Source organism: Brachyhypopomus gauderio, unplaced genomic scaffold (assembly GCF_052324685.1).
Source record: "Brachyhypopomus gauderio isolate BG-103 unplaced genomic scaffold, BGAUD_0.2 sc155, whole genome shotgun sequence".
NCBI classification, from domain to species: Eukaryota; Metazoa; Chordata; class Actinopteri; order Gymnotiformes; family Hypopomidae; genus Brachyhypopomus; species Brachyhypopomus gauderio.
In genome coordinates, this window is record NW_027506976.1 from 168,157 (window position 1) to 177,848 (window position 9,692).

At 43.6% G+C, this 9,692-nt stretch overlaps 1 long non-coding RNA gene across 1 annotated transcript; it reads right to left on the reverse strand.

The window, feature by feature from the left end:
- Positions 1–7,993: 7,993 nt before the first annotated feature.
- Positions 7,994–8,823, reverse strand: LOC143500508 (uncharacterized). The gene is made up of 3 exons (XR_013126823.1): positions 8,514–8,823; positions 8,322–8,373; positions 7,994–8,176 (listed from the first exon to the last, which is right to left on the reverse strand). It is a non-coding gene; the product is annotated as an uncharacterized LOC143500508 (long non-coding RNA).
- Between the last annotated feature and the right edge of the window lie 869 nt (positions 8,824–9,692).

Sequence of the window (9,692 nt, forward strand, 5' to 3'; positions counted from 1 at the left end):
GAACATCAACAAGTCACTCTCCCTTCAAATGCACAGCAAGACACCGACGCTACACCTATGAGCCTCATGCCAGATGCTAAGCCACTAATTCCAAATCAAGATGATCGCGTAGCTCAGCCCCTTCGCCAGAACTCACAGCTGCCTCACGACTGGCAAGAGCATATTCAGAAAAAAAACGCAGTCCGGTTCGAGCATGACCCTCTAGCTCCAACACAACCCGCCATGCCACAAGTGAGCAGAGGTGTTCATCCCCCTCCATCATCATATTCAAGTCCTAAAGTCGACGATGTAAGTGTGAATGACTTCATGAGATATCTGGCTCGACGGGAGCTTGTATCTACAGGCTTACTCAGGTTTAATGACAAACCTCAAAACTATAGAGCTTGGAAACGGTCATTTGAGTCTGCCATACACGGTTTATGTCTGACATCCAGTGAGGAGATGGACCTACTACTTAAGTGGCTAGGCAAAGATTCGGCTGAACATGTGGAACGAATTAGAGCAATCCACATAAACCGCCCAGATGCAGGACTGGCAATGATTTGGAACCGGCTTGACCAAATGTATGGCGCTGCTGAAATTATAGAAGATGCCCTCTTCAAAAGGATAGAGACCTTTCCCAAAATAACACACCAAGACTATTCTAAGTTGATCAAGTTGAGTGATCTACTGAGTGAACTCCTGGCTGCCAAGGATGAAGGAGACTTACCTGGCCTTGCCTTCCTCGACACGGCAAGAGGCATCAATCCGGTCTTGCGGAAACTTCCCTGTAACCTACAGGAAAAATGGGCCTCAGTAGGTTCAGCATACAAACAAAGATATCAGGTTTCATATCCACCATTTGGCTACTTTGTGTATTTCATCAGTCAAGAGGCAAGCATTCGGAACGATCCAAGTTTCAATCTCAGCACTCGAGAGGAGAGTGACCCAAGAGATGAAAGGGCAGCTTGGAAGTCGCACAGACATAAAGAGGTTTCCACACATAAAACCGAGGTTATCTCAAAAATGAGTCCCAAAATGAATGAGCCGTTCTCAAAGCCCGACGACTTCAACAAAATGTGTCTTCTTCACAAAAAGCCACACCCACTGCGCAAATGCCGAGCATTTAGGGAGAAGCCTATCGAAGATCGTAAGAGCTTCTTGAAGGAGAACCATGTTTGCTTTAAATGTTGCGCCTCCACACTGCATGTAGCAAGGAACTGCTCAGCCAAAATTCAGTGCGCTGAATGCAATAGCGAAAGGCATCCTACAGTATTACACCCCGGGCCAGCACCTTGGGCAGCAGAGGTAGATCCTCCATTGGAGCACGGCGGGGAGAGCGAACTCTCCCTTCAGTCACAGGTCAACACTCAGTGCACTCAAGTTTGTGGGGGAGATCTCTCTAACAGATCATGCTCTAAAATAAGCCTCGTAAAGGTTTATCCTTCTGGGTTAAGGAATAAGGCAAAGAGAGTCTATGCCATACTAGACGATCAGAGCAACAGATCTCTAGTCACCTCACATTTCTTTGATGTCTTCAGCGACTCAAGTTTGAGTTCTCCGTATACTTTAAGAACATGCAGTGGAGTGAAGCAAGTATCAGGAAGAAGAGCTACAGGCTATGAAGTGGAATCCCTAGATGGAACTGTTCGTCTCTCATTACCAAGCCTTATAGAATGTAACGACATCCCGAACAATAGGGACGAGATTCCAACTCCCGATGTAGCGCTCCACCATCCTCATTTGAAGTCATTGGCACATCTTATCCCAGAGGTCGATCCAAATGCCCCAATCATGCTTCTCCTAGGCCGCGACATACTTCGTGTTCACAAGGTCCGTAAACAGGTTAATGGCACTCACAATGCGCCTTACGCACAGAAGTTGGACTTGGGGTGGGTGGTAGTGGGCAACGTATGCCTGGGCAATGTACACAAACCACCAGCAGTTTGTACATTCTTCACTGCTACCTCTGAACTTGGACGCCCCTCTCTCTTCCGACGATGTCCAAACGTGTTTCACGTGAAGGAAAATTATGGCGGACTCTCAACCAGCAAACACCTGCCAGCATGCTTAGAGGAGGCATCCATGTGTGAGGCTGACCACCTAGGATGCTCAGTCTTTCAGAGAACCAAAGACGATAACCAAGTAGCACCTTCGATTCAGGACGCATACTTCATGAAGATAATGCAGAAAGAGCTTCGCAAAGACTTAAACAATAGTTGGATAGCGCCATTGCCGTTTAAACATCCGCGTCCACGGCTTCCCAACAATAGGTCTCAAGCATTGAAACGCGTCACATCTCTCAAACGCAACCTTGACAAAAAACCCGAAATGAGAGAGCATTTTCTGAGCTTCATGGGTAGAATGTTAGAGAATAACCATGCAGAGTTAGCTCCTCCACTCAGTGAGGAGGAAGAAAGGTGGTATTTACCCACATTCGGTGTTTACCACCCGAGAAAGCCAAAACAAATTCGGGTCGTTTTTGACTCGAGCGCCCAGTTCAATGGCATATCCCTTAATGACGTGCTGTTAACTGGACCTGATCTAAATAATGCACTTCTCGGAGTCCTGATCCGCTTCAGAGAAGAAGCAGTTGCCTTCACGGCAGACATCGAGCAGATGTTCTACTGTTTTTTAGTCAAAGAGGAGGACAGGAACTTCTTACGCTTCCTTTGGTACGAGGACAATGACCTCTCTAAGAACATTGTAGATTATCGTATGAGAGTTCATGTCTTCGGCAATAGACCATCCCCTGCAGTGGCCATCAACGGTTTGCATCAGTCTGTTCAAGGTGGTGAGTTTCCTGTTGACCATGATGTTCAGCACTTTGTGACGCATGACTTCTATGTGGATGACGGGCTGAAGTCTCTTCCCACAAATGAGGCTGCCATCAGCCTGCTCAAAAGAACACAAGAGGTACTCTTGAAGTCAAATCTGAGACTGCACAAGATTGCAGCAAATAGCAAGGAGGTCATGGAAGCCTTTCCACCATCTGATCGTGCGAGTGACCTAAAAGAGCTAAATCTGGATGTTGATCAGCTTCCTATGCAACGCAGTCTTGGACTCGTTTGGAATCTCCAGACGGACTGTTTCCATTTCAGTGTTTCAGAGGAGGTAAGGCCGTACACCCGACGTGGTGTCTTATCTATGATTAACAGTCTTTATGATCCTCTTGGCTTTGCAGCACCCATCACTATACAGGGCAAGGCAATCTTAAGAGAGCTCACAGTGGGTAGTATAGATTGGGACGCACCCCTACCAAAAGAAAGGGAAGAAGTCTGGTTAGCATGGAGAGCATCTTTGACTGAACTCTCTCATCTTTCAATTCCCAGACTATACACCAAAATGTCACCTTCAGCAGCTGACAGAAAAGAATTGTGCGTTTTCTGTGATGCATCGACAAAGGCTATTGCGGCAGTAGCATACTTGAAAGTTACAGACTCTGAGCGTAACAATCAGGTTGGGTTTGTCATGGGAAAGGCCAAGCTAGCCCCACGTCCAGAGCATACAATCCCCAGGCTGGAGCTCTGTGCAGCTGTGCTTGCCATTGAGCTAGCCGACCTAGTGTCCACAGAACTGAACTTCCAGCTCGATGCTGTATCGTACTATACAGATAGTAAAGTGGTGTTGGGCTACATCCATAATGAAACCAGGCGGTTCTACGTCTACGTCAGTAATCGGGTATTACGGATCAGAAGATCGTCTAATCCGAACCAGTGGTACTTCGTACCAACAGATCAGAATCCAGCAGATCATGCAACTCGTTTTGTTGCTGCTGGGCAACTCATCCACACCAACTGGCTGGTTGGACCTAAGTTTCTGTACTTACCCGAACCAACGGGCTTAGAGAGAAGTTACAACCTGATTGAGCCAGATATAGATTCAGAAGTGCGACCTCTAGTGTCAACCTTGAGCACAACAACACCCCCTGACCATCTGGGTTCCCAAAGATTTGTCAGGTTTTCCTCCTGGAAGTCACTCACCTGTGCGATGGCCCGCCTTGTGCACATAGCACATCTCTTTCACGTCAAGGCTACTGAAAATGACTCATGTAGAGGCTGGCATTACTGTAAGGCGGATGTCAGTGTTGAGGAGAGAAATCAAGCTTCAACCGTAATCATTAAAACGGTACAAGAGGAGACCTATTGCCAGGAGATCAGGTGTATCCAGGAACAGAAGAAAATTCCTTCTAACAGCCCTTTGAAGAACTTGGACCCCTTCGTTGCCATAGACGGCCTGTTAAAGGTCGGGGGTCGTCTTCAACATTCCAACATAAGTCAATGTGAAAAAACTCCAGTGATTATACCAGGAAACCATCATATAGCAACTTTGATCATCCGTCACCACCATGAGCAGGTACATCACCAGGGCCGACTCTTTACTGAAGGTGCCATCCGGTCAGCTGGCTTCTGGATAATTGGTGGGAAGAGGAAAACGAGCAGCGTCATTCATCAGTGTGTGATCTGCAGACGTCTTAGAGCTCCTGTTAGTAGTCAGAAAATGGCTGACCTACCGGCAGCTCGTCTGTCTACAGATCCTCCCTTTACACATGTTGGACTTGATGTCTTTGGTCCTTGGATCACCTGTTCACGACGAACTAGAGGTGGTCTTGCACAGAGCAAACGCTGGGCTGTAATATTCACTTGCATGAGCGTGAGGGCCATACATATCGAAGTTGTTGAATCCCTTGAATCATCCAGCTTTATCAATGCCTTTAGACGATTCCTTTCAGTTCGCGGACCTGTCAAACACATCTACTCAGATCGTGGCACCAACTTCATCGGTGCTTGCAAGGAGATGGGAATACCTTCCAACATTGACAGTACCTCAGTGAAAACTTACCTGTCGAGCAAAGGATGTGTGTGGACTTTCAATCCTCCTCATGCCTCTCATTTCGGTGGAACCTGGGAGAGGATGATTGGTGTTGTAAGAAGGATTCTTGACTCCATGTTCATACAGCTGAAAGATAAACTTACCCATGAAGTGCTAACAACGTTTATGTCAGAGGTGACAGCAATTGTCAACGCCAGACCTCTGGTTCCTGTGACGACTGACCCAGAAGATTCATTCATTCTGACACCTGCTGCTCTGCTCACGCAGAAGGTAAACATTGTACCAGTACCTCCAGGAGAGTTTGGAGTTTCTGACCTCTACAAACATCAGTGGCGCCAGGTTCAGCATTTGTCAAACACCTTCTGGGACCGATGGCGGAAACAGTTTCTTCCAACATTGCAGTCACGTAGGAAGTGGCTGGTAACTCATCCAAACATCCAACCAGGAAGTATTGTACTCCTCAAGGACACTCACATGCCACGGAATGAATGGCCTCTTGGACTTGTGACACAGACTTTTCCGAGCAAAGATGACAAAGTTCGAAAAGTTGAGGTGAGGGTCTGCCGAGCAGGGGGACCTTCAGTCTTCCTTAGACCTGTCACAGAAATAGTACTCCTCCTCTCTCCAAAGAACTAAAGACTGTTGCGAAATAGCGGTGGCATGAGGTCATGCCAGGCGGGGAGTGTGTTGTCGAGTGTTTAGTAAATGTATTTGAATATGGTGACTGTACCTTTAAGAGATACAGCCACACTATGTCATGTGACTAACCAGGAAGCTAGGTGGAGAATGAGGGTTTGAGTGTTATCAATGTGCTCAGTTAATCCAGTCACATCTGCATTCATCTTCGCTCTAAATGTGGCATCGTGGGTATGTTATGTTTAATTTCATTATAGAGTATTATGTTCACAGTATTTCTAGTTTGTTAAGTTGACTTAGATCATTTCTAATGTTCCTATGCAAGATTAAGGTATTAGTTTACCGCTGATTCATAATCAGACCAAGCTACTGTAATAAACTAGTTAAGAGTATGGTTATAAATATACTTTAAATATTACATGTCACTGGGTTGAGTTGAATTGTGTTAAAACTGTAACAGTTGAGTCATGTGCAGTATCATTTAATTTACTTTGATTAATCATCTTACACTGAATAAGTGATATATCTTTTTGTGTGTTTAGTTTTACACTTCCTTGATGTCAATAAACCTGTGGATAAGAAGACAACATTCCTCAGAGTCTTGATATTCAAGAAGAGTTAACTGACTGTCTAGATGCATTGCTGCATGCACCGAGGGCAGTACAGTCCCCATAGCTGAAAACTCGCTCCACTTTTGTCAATTTTTTTTTTCTCGACGTAGATGTCTTCAAATACACAATCCATGCTGAGATAGAACTGGATATGATGGTGACAGAGAGAGGCTCTCTTCCCTGAGTTCAGATACAGAACCCCGGGTTGCCAACTCTCACGCATTGAGCGTGAGACACACGCATTTGACTGTCTTCACACGCTCTCACGCCACACATCCGATTTCAATCAATCAATCAAATTTTATTTATATAGCGCTTTTTACAACAGTTGTTGTCACAAAGCAGCTTTACAAGTGCCGAGTCCTAGCCCCCAGTGAGCAAGCCAAGGGCGACAGTGGCAAGGAAAAACTCCCTAGTTTTTTGCATGAGGAAGAAACCTTGAGAGGAACCAAGACTCAGGAGGGGAACCCTTCCTCCTCTGGCCGACACCGGTCACCATGACAACAACAACAATTTAAACAGAAAGAAATAAAGAAAAGGAAAAGATGTAGTAATGTCCATCATGGTGTAGGCTCATCCGGTCAGGCAGTAGGTGGCTGGCACTGGATGGATCGCTTGTCTCTCCTCATCTCATTTTTCCTCGAGCAGGCGGGCAGCCATGTGGAGAAAATAAAACAGGGAAAATTAGCTCTGTATGAGGACATATACAGGACAGATAAAATTAAACACATTTCAGGAGTGTGGCAGCAACTCCGGCATTAAGTTAAACTATTACAGCCTAGCTAAAAAGGCAGAACCAGAAGGTAACATAGGCTTGGGGGCATTCTGAGACAATGGCATCCATCCACTGCCCTGTCAACAAACTTGAGTGACCACGAGCAGTGACAGGACGACAGCACCAGCGCCCCAGTCTACCATAAAACCCTTCGTCTATAAACCCCTGGATCTGTACATTTATCTAAGGGGGGATATTAATTATCAAACGCTAAACCAAATAGGTGGGTTTTCAACCTAGACTTAAAGATTTTGACTGTGTCAGAGTCCCGTATGCAATTTGGAAGGTTGTTCCAAAGCTGGGGGGCGTTATAAGAAAAGGCTCTTCCCCCGTATTGATTTTAAAATTCTATTATTAACATATAAAGCACTGCACGGGCTTGCTCCTGAATACCTCCAGGAACTTATTTCCTACTATGAACCCCCACGTCCACTAAGATCACAGAGTGCTGGTCTTTTATTAGTTCCACAAATGAATGAGGTAACAGTAGGGGGAAGAGCCTTTTCTTATAAGGCCCCCCAGATTTCTCACGCCGAAAAAAAAAATCTAGTTTATTTACCTCTGATCCTTATCTATGATTCAATGAGTTACAAGTTCGCTCCGGCAACAACCACTGGCGATCGATCGCGATATAATACTTAATTTGTGTCCATTTTACACCCCGCCCGGTAACAATTCACGTTGTGACTCGAGTCCCCACCTCTGGTCTATACCTTTTAGATATGAAAAGGATTCTGCTGTCCATTTGGAAGAACTTGATGTGGACTCAAGCAGTAGGTGAAAAGAAAACTCTACATGACCAAACAGAATCTTACAGAATATTGCACACTAGTGTCACACCAATTACTGTTTAATGCAGACAATTTATTATGTACACATGTTGTATTCAATGTGTCTTTGATTACCTTCATCTTCTAATGCTTGTTCTGTCCTCTGCTGTTCTGTTCGAGTTGTGCTCAAAAGGTATGGGTGGAAAAATGAAAAAGACCAAGTCAGCCAAAACTCATAAAGAGTGAAAAATATAAAATGTCATTGCATCAATCATGATTCAGTAATAAAAATGTTGGTGTCCTGTATCAACCTCTCTTCAATGTCTATACCTTTTAGATATGAAAAGGATTCTGCTGTCCATTTGGAACAACCTGATGTGGACTCAAGCAGTAGGTGAAAAGAAAACTCTACATGACCAAACAGAATCTTAGAGAATATTGCACACTAGTGTCACACCAATTACTGTTTAATGCAGACAATTTATTATGTACACATGTTGTATTCAATGTGTCTTTGATTACCTTCATCTTCTAATGCTTGTTCTGTCCTCTGCTGTTCCGTTCGAGTTGTGCTTAAAAGGTATGGGTGGAAAAATGAAAAAGACCAAGTCAGCCAAAACTCATAAAGAGTGAAAAATATAAAATGTCATTGCATAAATCATGATTCAGTAATGAAAATATTGGTGTCCTGCATGACACTCTCTTCAATGTCTATACCTTTTAGATATGAAAAAGATTCTGCTGTCCATTTGAAAGAACCTGATGTGGACTTAAACAGTAGGTGAAAAGAAAACTCTACATGACCAAACAGAATCTTACAGAATATTGCACACTAGTGTCACACCAATTACTGTTTAATGCTGATAATTTATTATGTACACATGTTGTATTCAATGTGTCTTTGATTACCTTCATCTTCTAATGCTTGTTCTGTCTTCTGCTGTTCTGTTCGAGTTGTGCTCAAAAGGTATAGGTGGAAAAATGAAAAAGACCAAGTCAGCCAAAACTCATAAAGAGTGAAAAATATAAAAAACTCATTGCATCAATCATGATTCAGTAATAAAAATGTTGGTGTCCTGTATCAACCTCTCTTCAATGTCTTTACCTTTTAGATATGAAAGGATTCTGCTGTCCATTTGGAAAAACCTGATGTGGACTCAAGCAGTAGGTGAAAAGAAAACTCTACATGACCAAACAGAATCTTACAGAATATTGCACAGTAGTGTCACACCAATTACTGTTTAATGCTGACAATTTATTATGTACACATGTTGTATTCAATGTGTCTTTGATTACCTTCATCTTCTAATGCTTGTTCTGTCCTCTGCTGTTCTGTTCGAGTTGTGCTCAAAAGGTATGGGTGGAAAAATGTAAAAGACCAAGTCAGACAAAACTCATAAAGAGTGAAAAATATAAAATGTCATTGCATCAATCATGATTCAGTAATAAAAATGTTGGTGTCCTGTATCGAATTCTCTTTAATGTCTTTACCTTTTACATATGAAAAGGATTCTGCTGTCCATTTGGAAGAACCTGATGTGGACTCAAGCAGTAGGTGAAAAGAAAACTCTACATGACCAAACAGAATCTTACAGAATACAGGTGCTGGTCTTTTATTAGTTCCACAAATTAATAAGGTAACAGTAGGGGGAAGAGCCTTTTCTTATAAGGCCCCCCAGATTTCTCACGCCGAAAATAAAAATCTAGTTTATTTACCTCTGATCCTTATCTATGATTCAATGAGTTACTAGTTCGCTCTGGCACCAACCACTGGCGATCGATCGATCGCGATATAATACTTAATTTGTGTCCATTTTACACCCCGCCCGGTAACAATTCACGTTCGCTGACCCCCCCATTTGATTGGTTGTGCTGCAGCTCATGCACACACACATACACACACACACAACGTACAGAGTGTGGAAAAGCAGAGGACCGGTCTGCGTCAGAAGGACGGAAATGAAATTAATGGGGTGCACTTTATAAATATTAATATGCGTTTTAAAATTTAGATTTGGGGTAAAAAAATCAAGTCTTTGCAAGTAAACAGGTTCATGTCCAATTCAAGTCCCAAGTTATTGGTGTAAA